Source organism: Eleutherodactylus coqui, unplaced genomic scaffold (genome assembly GCF_035609145.1).
Source record: "Eleutherodactylus coqui strain aEleCoq1 unplaced genomic scaffold, aEleCoq1.hap1 HAP1_SCAFFOLD_211, whole genome shotgun sequence".
In the NCBI taxonomy this organism is placed as follows: Eukaryota; Metazoa; Chordata; class Amphibia; order Anura; family Eleutherodactylidae; genus Eleutherodactylus; species Eleutherodactylus coqui.
In genome coordinates this window covers 30,011-46,787 of record NW_027102611.1, presented here as the reverse complement: position 1 = coordinate 46,787, position 16,777 = coordinate 30,011, and positions in this window count along the sequence as shown.

Genomic DNA, 16,777 nt, shown 5'->3' with positions numbered 1-16,777 from the left:
TGCGGTCTCCAGCTGCATATTGCCTCCTCACTGCTGTCTCCACCTGCGTATTGCCTCCTCCCTGCTGTCTCCACATGCATATCACCTCCTCCCTGCTGTCTCCAACTGCGTATCGCCTCCCACCTGCTGTCTCCACCTGCGTATTGCCATTTCTCTGCTGTCTACAACTGCGTATAGCCTCCACCCTACTGTCTCCAACTGTGTATCGCCTCCCACGTCCTGTCTCCACCTCCATATTGCCTTCTCCCTACTGTCTCCACCTACATATCGCCACCTCCCTGCAGTCTCCAGCTGCGTATCGCCTCCTTCCTGCTGTCTCCACCTGCGTATCGCCTCCTCCCTGCTATCTCCACCTGCGTATCGCCTCCTCCCTTCTAACTCCCCCCTGCTGTCTCCACCTCCATATCGCCTCCTCCCTGTGGTCTCCATCAACGTATCGCCTCCTCCCTTCTGCCTCCACCCGCGTATCGCCTCCTCCCTGCTGTCTCCATCCGCGTATTGCCTCCTCCTTGCTGTCTCCACTTGCGTATTGCCTCCTCCCTTCTGTCTCCAGCTGCGTATCGCCTCCTCCCCGCTGTCTCCACTTGTGTATCGCCTCCTCCCTGATATCTCCACCTGCGTATCGCCTCCTCCCTGCTGTCTCCACCTGCGTATCGCCTCCTCCCTGCTTTCTCCAGCTGCGTATCAACACCTTTCTGATGTCTCCACCTGCGTATCGCCTCCTCCCTGCTGTCTCCACTTGCGTATCACCTCCTCCCTGCTGTTTCCAACTGCGTATCGCCTCCCACCTGCTGTCTCCACCTGCGTATTGCCTCCTCCCTGCTGTCTCCACTTGCGTATCACCTCCTCCCTGCTGTTTCCAACTGCGTATCGCCTCCCACCTGCTGTCTCCACCTGCGTATTGCCATCTCTCTGCAGTCTACAACTGCGTATTGCCTCCTCCCTGCTGTTTCCACCTGTGTATCGCCTGCTGTCTCCACCTGCGTATAGCCTCCTCCCTTCTAACTACCTCCTGCTGTCTTCACCTACATATCACCTGCTCCCTATGGTCTCCATCACTGTATCGCCTCCTCCCTGCTGCCTCCATCCGCGTATTGCCTCCTCCCTGCTGTCTCCACGCGCGTATTGCCTCCTCCCTGCTGTCTCCACCTGTGTATTGCCTCCTCCCTTCTGTCTCCAGCTGCGTATCGCCTCCTCCCTTATGTCTCCACGCACGTATGGCCTCCTCCCTGATGTCTCCACCTGTGTTTCGCCTCCTCCCTGATGTCTCCACCTGCGTATCGCCTCCTCCCTGCTATCTCCATATGCGTGTCGCCTCCTCCCTGCTGTCTCCACGTGCGTATCGCCTCCTCCCTGCTGCCTCTATCTGCGTATTGCTTCCTCCCTGCTGTCTCCACCTGTGTATTGCCTCCTCCCTTCTGTCTCCAGCTGCGTATCGCCTTCTCCCTGATGTCTCCACCTGCGTATGGCCTCCTCCCTGCTCTCTCCACCTGTCTATCGGCTACTCCCTGATGTCTCCACCTGCCTATCGCCTCCTCCCTTCTAACTCCCCCCTGCTGTCTCCAATTCCATATCGCCTCCTCCCTGTGGTCTCCATCAACGTATCGCCTCCTCCCTGCTGCCTCCACCCGCGTATCGCCTCCTGCCTTCTAACTACCCCCTGCTGTCTCCATCAACTTTTCGCCTCCTCCCTGTGGTCTCCATCAACTTTTCGCCTCCTCCCTGCTGCCTCCACACGTGTATCGCCTCCTCCCTGCTGCCTCCATCCGCGTATTGCCTCCTCCTTGCTGTCTCCACCTGTGTATTGCCTCCTCCCTTCTGTCTCCAGCTGCGTATCGCCTTCTCCCTGATGTCTCCACCTGCGTATGGCCTCCTCCCTGCTCTCTCCACCTGTGTATCGGCTCCTCCCTGATATCTCCACCTGCGTATCGCCTTCTCCCTGCTGTCTCCACGTGCGTATCGCCTCCTCCCTGCTGTCTCCACCTGCGTATTGCCTCCTCCCTGCTCTCTCTACCTGCGTATCGCCTCCTCCCTGCTCTCTCCACCTGCGTATCGCCTCCTCCCTGATGTCTCTACCTGCGTATCGCCTCCTCCCTGCTTTCTCCAGCTGCGTATCAACACCTTTCTGATGTGTCCACCTGCGTATCGCCTCCTCCCTGCTGTCTCCAGCTGCGTATCGCCTCCCCCCCGCTCTCTCCACTTGCGTATCACCTACTCCCTGCTGTTTCCAACTGCGTATCACCTCCCACCTGCTGCCTCCACCTGCGTATTGCCATGTCTCTGCTGTCTACAACTGCGCATTGCCTCCTCCCTGCTGTTTCCACCTGCGAATCACCTGCTGTCTCCACTTGCGTATAGCCTCCTCCCTACTGTCTCCAACTGTGTATCGCCTCCCACGTCCTGTCTCCACCTGCATATTGCCTTCTGCCTACTGTCTCCACCTACGTATCGCCACCTCCCTGCGGTCTCCAGCTGCGTATCGCCTCCTTCCTGCTGTCTCCACCTGCATATCGCCTCCTCCCTGCTATCTCCACCTGCGTATCGCCTCCTCCCTTCTAACTCCCCCCTGCTGTCTCCACCTCCATATCGCATCCTCCCTGTGGTCTCCATCAACGTATCGCCTCCTCCCTGCTGCCTCCACCCTCGTATCGCCTCCTCCCTTCTAACTACCCCCTTCTGTCTCCATCTGCATATCACCTTCTCCCTGTGGTCTCCATCAACGTATCGCCTCCTCCTTGCTGCCTCCACCCGCGTATCGCCTCCTCCCTGCTGCCTCCATCCGCGTATTGCCTCCTCCTTGCTGGCTCCACCTGCGTATTGCCTCCTCCCTTCTGTCTCCAGCTGCGTATCGCCTTCTCCCTGATGTCTCCACCTGCGTATGGCCTCCTCCCTGCTGTCTCCACTTGTGTATCGCCTCCTCCCTGATATCTCCACCTGCGTATCGCCTCTTCCCTGCTGTTTCCACCTGCGTATCGCCTCCTCCCTGCTTTCTCTAGCTGCATATCAACACCTTTCTGATGTCTCCACCTGCGTATCGCCTCCTCCCTGCTGTCTCCACTTGCGTATCACCTCCTCCCTGCTGTTTCCAACTGCATATCGCCTCCCACCTTCTGTCTCCACCTGCGTATTGCCATCTCTCTGCTGTCTACAACTGCGTATTGCCTCCTCCCTGCTGTTTCCACCTGTGTATTGCCTGCTGTCTCCACCTGCGTATAGCCTCCTCCCTTCTAACTACCTCCTGCTGTCTTCACCTACATATAACCTGCTCCCTGTGGTCTCCATCACTGTATCGCCTCCTCCCTGCTGCCTCCATCCGCGTATCGCCTCCTCCCTGCTGTCTTCACCTGCGTATTGCCTCCTCCCTGCTGTCTCCACCTGTGTATTGCCTCCTCCCTTCTGTCTCCAGCTGCGTATCGCGTCCTCCCTGCTGTCTCCACTTGCGTATCACCTCCTCCCTGCTGTCTCCAACTGCGTATCGCCTCCCACCTGCTGTCTCCACCTGCGTATTGCCTTCTCCCTGCTGTCTACAACTGCGTATTGCCTCCTCCCTGCTGTTTCCACCTGCGTATCGCCTGCTGTCTCCACCTGCGTATAGCCTCCTCCCTACTGTTTCCAACTGTATATCGCTTCCCACGTCCTGTCTCCACCTGCATATTGCCTTCTCCCTACTGTCTCCACCTACGTATCGCCACCTCTCTGTGGTCTCCAGCTGCGTATCGCCTCCTTCCTGCTGTCTCCACCTGCGTATTGCCTCCTCCCTGCTGTCTCCAGCTGCGTATTGCCTCCTCCCTGCTGTCTCCAGCTGCGTATTGCCTCCTCCCTGCTATCTCCACCTGTGTATCGCCTCCTCCCTTCTAACTCCACCCTGCTGTCTCCACCTCCATATCGCCTCCTCCCTGTGGTCTCCATCAATGTATCGCCTCCTCCCTGCTGCCTCCACCCACGAAATGCCTCCTCCCTTCTAACTACCCCCTGCTGTCTCCACCTGCATATCACCTCCTCCCTGTGGTCTCCATCAACTTTTCGCCTCCTCCCTGCTGCCTCCACCCGCGTATCGCCTCCTCCCTGCTGTCTCTATCCGCGTATTGCCTCCTCCCTGCTGTCTCCACCTGTGTATTGCCTCCTCCCTTCTGTCTCCAGCTGCGTATCGCCTCCTCCCTGATGTCTCCACCTGCGTATGGCCTCCTCCCTGCTCTCTCCACCTGTGTATCGGCTACTCCCTGATGTCTCCACCTGCGTATGGCCTCCTCCGTGCTCTCTCCACCTGTGTATCGCCTTCTCCCTGATGTCTCCACCTGCGTATGGCCTCCTCCCTGCTCTCTCCACCTGTGTATCGCCTCCTCCCTTCTAACTCCCCCCTGCTGTCTCCACCTCCATATCGCCTCCTCCCTGTGGTCTCCATCAACGTATCGCCTCCTCGCTGCTGCCTCCACCCGCGTATCGCCTCCTCCCTGCTGTCTCTATCCGCGTATTGCTTCCTCCCTGCTGTCTCCACCTGTGTATTGCCTCCTCCCTTCTGTCTCCAGCTGCGTATCGCCTTCTCCCTGATGTCTCCACCTGCGTATGGCCTCCTCCCTGCTCTCTCCACCTGTGTATCGGCTACTCCCTGATGTCTCCACCTGCGTATCGCCTCCTCCCTTCTAACTCCCCCCTGCTGTCTCCAACTCCATATCGCCTCCTCCCTGTGGTCTCCATCAACGTATCGCCTCCTCCCTGCTGCCTCCACCCGCGTATCACCTCCTGCCTTCTAACTACCCCCTGCTGTCTCCATCAACTTTTCGCCTCCTCCCTGTGGTCTCCATCAACTTTTCGCCTCCTCCCTGCTGCCTCCACACGTGTATCGCCTCCTCCCTGCTGTCTCCACCTGCGTATTGCCTCCTCCCTGCTGTCTCCATCCGCGTATTGCCTCCTCCCTGCTGTCTCCACCTGTGTATTGCCTCCTCCCTTCTGTCTCCAGCTGCGTATCGCCTTCTCCCTGATGTCTCCACCTGCGTATGGCCTCCTCCCTGCTCTCTCCACCTGTGTATCGGCTCCTCCCTGATATCTCCACCTGCGTATCGCCTTCTCCCTGCTGTCTCCACGTGCGTATCGCCTCCTCCCTGCTGTCTCCACCTGCGTATTGCCTCCTCCCTGCTCTCTCTACCTGCGTATCGCCTCCTCCCTGCTCTCTCCACCTGCGTATCACCTCCTCCCTGATGTCTCTACCTGCGTATCGCCTACTCCCTGCTTTCTCCAGCTGCGTATCAACACCTATCTGATGTGTCCACCTGCGTATCGCCTCCTCCCTGCTGTCTCCAGCTGCGTATCGCCTCCCCCCCCCCCCCTCTCTCCACTTGCGTATCACCTACTCCCTGCTGTTTCCAACTGCGTATCACCTCCCACCTGCTGCCTCCACCTGCGTATTGCCATGTCTCTGCTGTCTACAACTGCGCATTGCCTCCTCCCTGCTGTTTCCACCTGCGAATCACCTGCTGTCTCCACTTGCGTATAGCCTCCTCCCTACTGTCTCCAACTGTGTATCGCCTCCCACGTCCTGTCTCCACCTGCATATTGCCTTCTGCCTACTGTCTCCACCTACGTATCGCCACCTCCCTGCGGTCTCCAGCTGCGTATCACCTCCTCCCTGCTGTCTCCAGCTGCGTATTGCCTCCTCCCTGCTGTCTCCAGCTGCGTATTGCCTCCTCCCTGCTATCTCCACCTGCGTATCGCCTCCTCCCTTCTAACTCCACCCTGCTGTCTCCACCTCCATATCGCCTCCTCCCTGTGGTCTCCATCAATGTATCGCCTCCTCCCTGCTGCCTCCACCCACGTATTGCCTCCTCCCTTCTAACTACCCCCTGCTGTCTCCACCTGCATATCACCTCCTCCCTGTGGTCTCCATCAACTTTTCGCCTCCTCCCTGCTGCCTCCACCCGCGTATCGCCTCCTCCCTGCTGTCTCTATCCGCGTATTGCCTCCTCCCTGCTGTCTCCACCTGTGTATTGCCTCCTCCCTTCTGTCTCCAGCTGCGTATCGCCTTCTCACTGATGTCTCCACCTGCGTATGGCCTCCTCCCTGCTCTCTCCACCTGTGTATCGGCTACTCCCTGATGTCTCCACCTGCGTATGGCCTCCTCCCTGCTCTCTCCACCTGTGTATCGCCTTCTCCCTGATGTCTCCACCTGCGTATGGCCTCCTCCCTGCTCTCTCCACCTGTGTATCGCCTCCTCCCTTCTAACTCCCCCCTGCTGTCTCCACCTCCATATCGCCTCCTCCCTGTGGTCTCCATCAACGTATCGCCTCCTCGCTGCTGCCTCCACCCGCGTATCGCCTCCTCCCTGCTGTCTCTATCCGCGTATTGCTTCCTCCCTGCTGTCTCCACCTGTGTATTGCCTCCTCCCTTCTGTCTCCAGCTGCGTATCGCCTTCTCCCTGATGTCTCCACCTGCGTATGGCCTCCTCCCTGCTCTCTCCACCTGTGTATCGGCTACTCCCTGATGTCTCCACCTGCGTATCGCCTCCTCCCTTCTAACTCCCCCCTGCTGTCTCCAACTCCATATCGCCTCCTCCCTGTGGTCTCCATCAACGTATCGCCTCCTCCCTGCTGCCTCCACCCGCGTATCACCTCCTGCCTTCTAACTACCCCCTGCTGTCTCCATCAACTTTTCGCCTCCTCCCTGTGGTCTCCATCAACTTTTCGCCTCCTCCCTGCTGCCTCCACACGTGTATCGCCTCCTCCCTGCTGTCTCCATCCGCGTATTGCCTCCTCCCTGCTGTCTCCATCCGCGTATTGCCTCCTCCCTGCTGTCTCCACCTGTGTATTGCCTCCTCCCTTCTGTCTCCAGCTGCGTATCGCCTTCGCCCTGATGTCTCCACCTGCGTATGGCCTCCTCCCTGCTCTCTCCACCTGTGTATCGGCTCCTCCCTGATATCTCCACCTGCGTATCGCCTTCTCCCTGCTGTCTCCACGTGCGTATCGCCTCCTTCCTGCTGTCTCCACCTGCGTATTGCCTCCTCCGTGCTCTCTCTACCTGCGTATCTCCTCCTCCCTGCTCTCTCCACCTGCGTATCGCCTCCTCCCTGATGTCTCTACCTCCGTATCGCCTCCTCCCTGCTTTCTCCAGCTGCGTATCAACACCTTTCTGATGTGTCCACCTGCGTATCGCCTCCTCCCTGCTGTCTCCAGCTGCGTATCGCCTCCCCCCCGCTCTCTCCACTTGCGTATCACCTACTCCCTGCTGTTTCCAACTGCGTATCACCTCCCACCTGCTGCCTCCACCTGCGTATTGCCATGTCTCTGCTGTCTACAACTGCGCATTGCCTCCTCCCTGCTATTTCCACCTGCGAATCACCTGCGGTCTCCACTTACGTATAGCCTCCTCCCTACTGTCTCCAACTGTGTATCGCCTCCCACGTCCTGTCTCCACCTGCATATTGTCTTCTGCCTACTGTCTCCACCTACGTATCGCCACCTCCCTGCGGTCTCCAGCTGCGTATCACCTCCTTCCTGCTGTCTCCACCTGCGTATCGCCTCCTCCCTGCTATCTCCACCTGCGTATCGCCTCCTCCCTTCTAACTCCCCCCTGCTGTCTCCACCTCCATATCGCATCCTCCCTGTGGTCTCCATCAACGTATCGCCTCCTCCCTGCTGCCTCCACCCTCGTATCGCCTCCTCCCTTCTAACTACCCCCTGCTGTCTCCATCTGCATATCACCTTCTCCCTGTGGTCTCCATCAACGTATCGCCTCCTCCCTGCTGCCTCCACCCGCGTGTCGCCTCCTCCCTGCTGCCTCCATCCGCGTATTGCCTCCTCCTTGCTGGGTCCACCTGTGTATTGCCTCCTCCCTTCTGTCTCCAGCTGCGTATCGCCTTCTCCCTGATGTCTCCACCTGCGTATGGCCTCCTCCCTGCTGTCTCCACTTGTGTATCGCCTCCTCCCTGATATCTCTACCTGCGTATCGCCTCCTCCCTGATATCTCTACCTGCGTATCGCCTCCTCCCTGCTGTCTCCACCTGCGTATCGCCTCCTCCCTGCTTTCTCTAGCTGCGTATCAACACCTTTCTGATGTCTCCACCTGCGTATCGCCTCCTCCCTGCTGTCTCCACTTGCGTATCACCTCCTCCCTGCTGTTTCCAACTGCGTATCGCCTCCCACCTGCTGTCTCCACCTGCGTATTGCCTCCTCCCTGCTGTTTCCACCTGTGTATCGCCTGCTGTCTCCACCTGCGTATAGCCTCCTCCCTTCTAACTACCTCCTGCTGTCTTCACCTACATATCACCTGCTCCCTGTGGTCTCCATCACTGTATCGCCTCCTCCCTGCTGCCTCCATCCGCGTATCGCCTCCTCCCTGCTGTCTCCACCCGCGTATTGCCTCCTCCCTGCTGTCTCCACCTGCGTATCGCCTCCTCCCTGCTGTCTCCACATGCGTATCGCCTCCTCCCTGCTGTCTCCACCTGCGTATCGCCTCCTCCCTGCTGTCTCCACCTGTGTATCGCCTTCTCCCTGCTCTCCACCTGCGTATCGCCTCCTCCCTGCTGTTTCCACCTGCGTATCGCCTCCTCCCTGCTTTCTCCAGCTGCATATCAACACCTTTCTGAAGTCTCCACCTGCGTATTGCCTCCTCCCTGCTGTCTCCACTTGCGTATCACCTCCTCCCTGCTGTCTCCAACTGCGTATCGCCTCCCACCTGCTGTCTCCACCTGCGTATTGCCTTCTCCCTGCTGTCTACAACTGCGTATTGCCTCCTCCCTGCTGTTTCCACCTGCGTATCGCCTGCTGTCTCCACCTGCATATTGCCTTCTGCCTACTGTCTCCACCTACGTATCGCCACCTCCCTGCGGTCTCCACCTACGTATCGCCACCTCTCTGTGGTCTCCACCTGCGTATTGCCTCCTCCCTGCTGTCTCCAGCTGCGTATTGCCTCCTCCCTGCTATCTCCACCTGCGTATCGCCTCCTCCCTTCTAACTCCACCCTGCTGTCTCCACCTCCATATCGCCTCCTCCCTGTGGTCTCCATCAATGTACCGCCTCCTCCCTGCTGCCTCCACCCACGTATTGCCTCCTCCCTTCTAACTACCCCCTGCTGTCTCTACCTGCATATCACCTTCTCCCTGTGGTTTTCCATCAACTTTTCGCCTCCTCCCTGCTGCCTCCACCCGCGTATCACCTCCTCCCTGCTGTCTCTATCCGCGTATTGCCTCCTCCCTTCTGTCTCCAGCTGCGTATTGCCTTCTCCCTGATGTCTCCACCTGCATATGGCCTCCTCCCTGCTCTCTCCACCTGTGTATCGGCTACTCCCTGATGTCTCCACCTGTGTATGGCCTCCTCCCTGCTCTCTCCACCTGTGTATCGCCTTCTCCCTGATGTCTCCACCTGCGTATGGCCTCCTCCCTGCTCTCTCCACCTGTGTATCGCCTCCTCCCTTCTAACTCCCCCCTGCTGTCTCCACCTCCATATCGCCTCCTCCCTGTGGTCTCCATCAACGTATCGCCTCCTCGCTGCTGCCTCCACCCGCGTATCGCCTCCTGCCTTCTAACTACCCCCTGCTGTCTCCATCAACTTTTCGCCTCCTCCCTGCTGCCTCCAGACGTTTATCGCCTCCTCCCTGCTGTCTCCATCCGCGTATTGCCTCCTCCCTGCTGTCTCCACCTGTGTATTGCCTCCTCCCTTCTGTCTCCAGCTGCGTATCGCCTCCTCCCTGATGTCTCCACCCACGTATGGCCTCCCCCCTGCTGTTTCCCACCTCCATATCGCCTCCTCCCCGTGGTCTCCATCAACGTATCGCCTCCTCCCTTCTAACTCCCCCCTGCTGTCTCCACCTCCATATCGCCTCCTCCCTGTGGTCTCCATCAACGTATCGCCTCCTCGCTGCTGCCTCCACCCGCGTATCGCCTCCTGCCTTCTAACTACCCCCTGCTGTCTCCATCAACTTTTCGCCTCCTCCCTGTGGTCTCTATCAACTTTTCGCCTCCTCCCTGCTGCCTCCACACGTGTATCGCCTCCTCCCTGCTGTCTTCATCTGCGTATTGCCTCCTCCCTGCTGTCTACACCTGCGTATCGCCTCCGACCTGCTGTCTCCACCTGCGTATTGCCTTCTCCCAGCTGTCTACAACTGCATATTGCCTCCTCCCTGCTGTTTCCACCTGCATATCGCCTGCTGTCTCCACCTTCGTATAGCCTCCTCCCTACTGTTTCCAACTGTGTATCGCTGCCCACGTCCTGTCTCCTGCGGCATATTGCCTTCTCCCTACTGTCTCCACCTACGTATCGCCACCTCTCTGTGGTCTCATGCTGCGTATCGCCTCCTCCCTGCTATCTCCACCTGCGTATCGCCTCCTCCCTTCTAACTCCCCCCTGCTGTCTCCACCTCCATATCGCATCCTCCCTGTGGTCTCCATCAACGTATCGCCTCCTCCCTGCTGCCTCCACCCTCGTATCGCCTCCTCCCTTCTAACTACCCCCTGCTGTCTCCATCTGCATATCACCTTCTCCCTGTGGTCTCCATCAACGTATCGCCTCCTCCCTGCTGCCTCCACCCGCGTGTCGCCTCCTCCCTGCTGCCTCCATCCGCGTATTGCCTCCTCCTTGCTGGGTCCACCTGTGTATTGCCTCCTCCCTTCTGTCTCCAGCTGCGTATCGCCTTCTCCCTGATGTCTCCACCTGCGTATGGCCTCCTCCCTGCTGTCTCCACTTGTGTATCGCCTCCTCCCTGATATCTCTACCTGCGTATCGCCTCCTCCCTGATATCTCTACCTGCGTATCGCCTCCTCCCTGCTGTCTCCACCTGCGTATCGCCTCCTCCCTGCTTTCTCTAGCTGCGTATCAACACCTTTCTGATGTCTCCACCTGCGTATCGCCTCCTCCCTGCTGTCTCCACTTGCGTATCACCTCCTCCCTGCTGTTTCCAACTGCGTATCGCCTCCCACCTGCTGTCTCCACCTGCGTATTGCCTCCTCCCTGCTGTTTCCACCTGTGTATCGCCTGCTGTCTCCACCTGCGTATAGCCTCCTCCCTTCTAACTACCTCCTGCTGTCTTCACCTACATATCACCTGCTCCCTGTGGTCTCCATCACTGTATCGCCTCCTCCCTGCTGCCTCCATCCGCGTATCGCCTCCTCCCTGCTGTCTCCACCCGCGTATTGCCTCCTCCCTGCTGTCTCCACCTGCGTATCGCCTCCTCCCTGCTGTCTCCACATGCGTATCGCCTCCTCCCTGCTGTCTCCACCTGCGTATCGCCTCCTCCCTGCTGTCTCCACCTGTGTATCGCCTTCTCCCTGCTCTCCACCTGCGTATCGCCTCCTCCCTGCTGTTTCCACCTGCGTATCGCCTCCTCCCTGCTTTCTCCAGCTGCATATCAACACCTTTCTGAAGTCTCCACCTGCGTATTGCCTCCTCCCTGCTGTCTCCAGCTGCGTATCGCATCCTCCCTGCTGTCTCCACTTGCGTATCACCTCCTCCCTGCTGTCTCCAACTGCGTATCGCCTCCCACCTGCTGTCTCCACCTGCGTATTGCCTTCTCCCTGCTGTCTACAACTGCGTATTGCCTCCTCCCTGCTGTTTCCACCTGCGTATCGCCTGCTGTCTCCACCTGCATATTGCCTTCTGCCTACTGTCTCCACCTACGTATCGCCACCTCCCTGCGGTCTCCACCTACGTATCGCCACCTCTCTGTGGTCTCCACCTGCGTATTGCCTCCTCCCTGCTGTCTCCAGCTGCGTATTGCCTCCTCCCTGCTATCTCCACCTGCGTATCGCCTCCTCCCTTCTAACTCCACCCTGCTGTCTCCACCTCCATATCGCCTCCTCCCTGTGGTCTCCATCAATGTACCGCCTCCTCCCTGCTGCCTCCACCCACGTATTGCCTCCTCCCTTCTAACTACCCCCTGCTGTCTCTACCTGCATATCACCTCCTCCCTGTGGTTTTCCATCAACTTTTCGCCTCCTCCCTGCTGCCTCCACCCGCGTATCACCTCCTCCCTGCTGTCTCTATCCGCGTATTGCCTCCTCCCTTCTGTCTCCAGCTGCGTATTGCCTTCTCCCTGATGTCTCCACCTGCATATGGCCTCCTCCCTGCTCTCTCCACCTGTGTATCGGCTACTCCCTGATGTCTCCACCTGTGTATGGCCTCCTCCCTGCTCTCTCCACCTGTGTATCGCCTTCTCCCTGATGTCTCCACCTGCGTATGGCCTCCTCCCTGCTCTCTCCACCTGTGTATCGCCTCCTCCCTTCTAACTCCCCCCTGCTGTCTCCACCTCCATATCGCCTCCTCCCTGTGGTCTCCATCAACGTATCGCCTCCTCGCTGCTGCCTCCACCCGCGTATCGCCTCCTGCCTTCTAACTACCCCCTGCTGTCTCCATCAACTTTTCGCCTCCTCCCTGCTGCCTCCAGACGTTTATCGCCTCCTCCCTGCTGTCTCCATCCGCGTATTGCCTCCTCCCTGCTGTCTCCACCTGTGTATTGCCTCCTCCCTTCTGTCTCCAGCTGCGTATCGCCTCCTCCCTGATGTCTCCACCCACGTATGGCCTCCCCCCTGCTGTTTCCCACCTCCATATCGCCTCCTCCCCGTGGTCTCCATCAACGTATCGCCTCCTCCCTTCTAACTCCCCCCTGCTGTCTCCACCTCCATATCGCCTCCTCCCTGTGGTCTCCATCAACGTATCGCCTCCTCGCTGCTGCCTCCACCCGCGTATCGCCTCCTGCCTTCTAACTACCCCCTGCTGTCTCCATCAACTTTTCGCCTCCTCCCTGTGGTCTCTATCAACTTTTCGCCTCCTCCCTGCTGCCTCCACACGTGTATCGCCTCCTCCCTGCTGTCTTCATCTGCGTATTGCCTCCTCCCTGCTGTCTACACCTGCGTATCGCCTCCGACCTGCTGTCTCCACCTGCGTATTGCCTTCTCCCAGCTGTCTACAACTGCATATTGCCTCCTCCCTGCTGTTTCCACCTGCATATCGCCTGCTGTCTCCACCTTCGTATAGCCTCCTCCCTACTGTTTCCAACTGTGTATCGCTGCCCACGTCCTGTCTCCTGCGGCATATTGCCTTCTCCCTACTGTCTCCACCTACGTATCGCCACCTCTCTGTGGTCTCATGCTGCGTATCGCTTCCTCCCTGCTATCTCCACCTGCGTATCGCCTCCTCCCTTCTAACTACCTCCTGCTGTCTTCACCTACATATCACCTTGTCTCTGTGGTCTCCATCACTGTATCGCCGCCTCCCTGCTGCCTCCACCCGCATATCGCCTCCTCCCCGCTGCCTCCACCCGCGTATTGCCTCCTCCCTGCTGTCTCCACCTGTGTATTGCCTCCTCCCTTCTGTCTCCAGCTGCGTATCGCCTCCTCCGTGATGTCTCCACCCATGTATGGCCTCCTTGATGTCTCCACCTGTGTATCGCCTCCTCCCTGATGTCTCCACCTGCGTATCGCCTCCTCCCTGCTGTCTTCACATGCGTGTCGCCTCCTCCCTGCTGTCTCCACGTGCGTATCGCCTCCTCCCTGCTGTCTCCACCTGCGTATCGCCTCCTCCCTGCTCTCTCCACCTGTCTATCGCCTCCTCCCTGCTCTCTCCACCTGCGTATCGCCTCCTCCCTGATGTCTACACCTGCGTATCGCCTCCTCCCTGCTGTCTCCAGCTGCGTATCAACACCTTTCTGATGTCTCCACCTGCGTAACGCCTCCTCCCTGCTGTCTCCAGCTGCGTATCGCATCCCCCCTGATGTCTCCACTTGCGTATCACCTCCTCCCTGCTGTCTCCAACTGCGTATCGCCTCCCATCTGCTGTTTCCAACTGCGTATCGCCTCCCACCTGCTGTCTCCAACTGCGTTTCGCCTCCCACCTGCTGTCTCCACCTGCGTATCGCCTTCTCCCTGCTGTCTACAACTGCGTATTGCCTCCTCCCTGCTGTTTCCACCTGCGTATCGCCTGCTGTCTCCACCTGCGTATAGCCTCCTCCCTACTGTTTCCAACTGTGTATCACTTCCCACGTCCGGTCTCCACCTGCATATTGCCTTCTCCCTACTGTCTCCACCTACGTATCGCCACCTCTCTGTGGTCTCCAGCTGTGTATCGCCTCCTTCCTGCTGTCTCCAGCTGCGTATCGCCTCCTCCCTGCTATCTCCACCTGCGTATCGCCTCCTCCCTTCTAACTCCCCCCTGCTGTCTCCACCTCCATATCGCCTCCTCCCTGTGGTCTCCATCAACCTATCGCCTCCTCCCTGCTGCCTCCACCCACGTATTGCCTCCTCCCTTCTAACTACCCCCTGCTGTCTCCACCTGCATATCACCTCCTCCCTGTTGTCTCCATCAACTTTTCGCCTCCTCCCTGCTGCCTCCACCCGCGTATCGCCTCCTCCCTGCTGTCTCTATCCGCGTATTGCCTCCTCCTTGCTGTCTCCACCTGTGTATTGCCTCCTCCCTTCTGTCTCCAGCTGCGTATCGCCTTCTACCTGATGTCTCCACCTGCGTATGGCCTCCTCCCTGCTCTCTCTACCTGTGTATCGGCTACTCCCTGATGTCTCCACCTGCGTATCGCCTCCTCCCTTCTAACTCCCTCCTGCTGTCTCCACCTCCATATCGCCTCCTCCCTGTGGTCTACATCAACGTATCGCCTCCTCCCTGCTGCCTCCACTTACGTATTGCCTCCTCCCTTCTAACTACCCCCTGCTGTCTCCACCTGCATATCACCTCCTCCCTGTTGTCTCCATCAACTTTTCGCCTCCTCCCTGCTGCCTCCACCCGCGTATCGCCTCCTCCCTGCTGTCTCTAGCCGCGTATTGCCTCCTTCTTGCTGTCTCCACCTGTGTATTGCCTCCTCCCTTCTGTCTCCACCTGCGTATCGCCTTCTCCCTGATGTCTCCACCTGCGTATGGCCTCCTCCCTGCTCTCTCCACCTGTGTATCGGCTCCTCCCTGATGTCAATGTTAAGAAAATTGTAGATCAATGTATCAGTTAATTATTCTATATTGCATTGTAGAGCATGATACTGGTATGAGTAGTGAAAGAGTTAAATATATCCCTTCTTTAGGCCTCCATGTCTTCTCAGGAAAGATGATAGTCTACTAGACCCCCCATGTATGCATATCTATAGACAGGAAGCTATACACTACAGGGGGTAGGTCTGGAAAGTATTACATGCATTCCTTTCGCCTGAATTCATAGTGGTCTCATTGTATGTAATAGATACACCCTAGAAGGTGTAACCTATGTTAAGCATTTTTTATCTTAACCTATCATATATTCTATCCATTTTTGGAGGTATAATCTTTACTGTGATGTCATTTAGACTATATATGCTTTGTCCACCTCAGAATAAAGCAGAAATTATTTGATACCACATAAGTGGTTTGATTTGAATTTCTCCTGAGCTCAGATTACTACACGGAATCTGATAGTCTTCTTCTTGAAAACAAATTCTCTCTACATTTTTGGTCCTTCGAGCCGGAATCACTCACTGCAGAGGGAGAGGACAGCCTGGCTGTGAAAAGGTGGGTCTGAAGTACTCTCCGATCATTAAAAGACCTCCGTCTTGCTTAGACGTAATTAGAGGCCAGTCGGGCATCCTGTCTGAAACAGTGACGTTTTTCCGAACTAGCCGGAGAATTTGGAAGCCTCCCAGATAACGTGTAGTAAGTATAACAATGGTTAAACTTTTCTTCTCTCTTCTTCTTCTTCTGTATACTTTAGTGTTAGTAGAATTTACAATGTGTATTGTAAATGAGAGGCAATCATAGACGAAGGGACAATAGCAGTAGTCTATGTGAAATGTGTAAGGTAAATGAGAAGTATAGACGAATGGGTTGCCAAAGGGGCAATAGCAGTAGTCTATGTGAGACCATAGCCATTGTGAGAAGGCTACAGGAAAGAATTAACTCCGTGCGACACGTAAAAAGTGGTTAGATGACGTCATGGGACACAGGGGTGTCCAGGAACTTTACTTCTTATCTTTCTATTACTTTCTCTTTGATATTGTGTTATAGAGTAACTAAGAATATGAAGAGGGCGGCCGCCTACTAACATAATGTACTATTTGTATTGCTGTCTTATATTGCATGAAGTGAATGTGTGAGTGATTGAGATGAGTGGAATAAATAAATAAATTAAAAGTCCTAGTTGTAAAGAATTATGTGATAAAATACGGACAAAATCAGCTAAAAGATCAGCAGAAATACGGATTATCCGCTGCTGAAGTCTGGTTAAAAGAAGCCCCAAACTGTCACGCCCGTATAAAAAGAGACGCCCGACAGTTTGATGAACAATTCAAAGGGTTAATGGGGAGTTCCAATTGAATGAAAAATAGAGAGAGCAGATAGAATAATTCTATGGCCAGATTGGAGTTCTGTAGAAGGAATTTAGAATGGGAGGGGAGGAGATGGTAGACCCCTTCCATAGGATAATCAGGGGGCATGAGAGATGATCCTAATGCTGCATATAATCAGCCATTAAGGAACACGTTTGTAAGTGCAGTAAAGAAGGAAATAGGAGGTTATATAATGAGATACATAGTTACCCTGAGGATGGGATCGTTGCAGAATGTTTTGCAATATGCAAAACATGCAGAAAAGTGTTACAAAGAAAAGGGTCAGAAAGTGAGGTTTTTTATACAGGGAGAGGAATGTGATATGATGGTTCAAGAAAGTCAGAGAGGTTATTGGATAGCAAGAGGATGTGAAAGTAGAGACAGAGGGAGAAGCAGATGTGGGATGCAGCTCGGGGATTTAAATGTGTGTTTGAATAATGGAAGTCTAGTGATTTTGCCCGAGAGTGCCCTGAGAAACAATGTTCTCAGCGACCTTGGGGAAAAA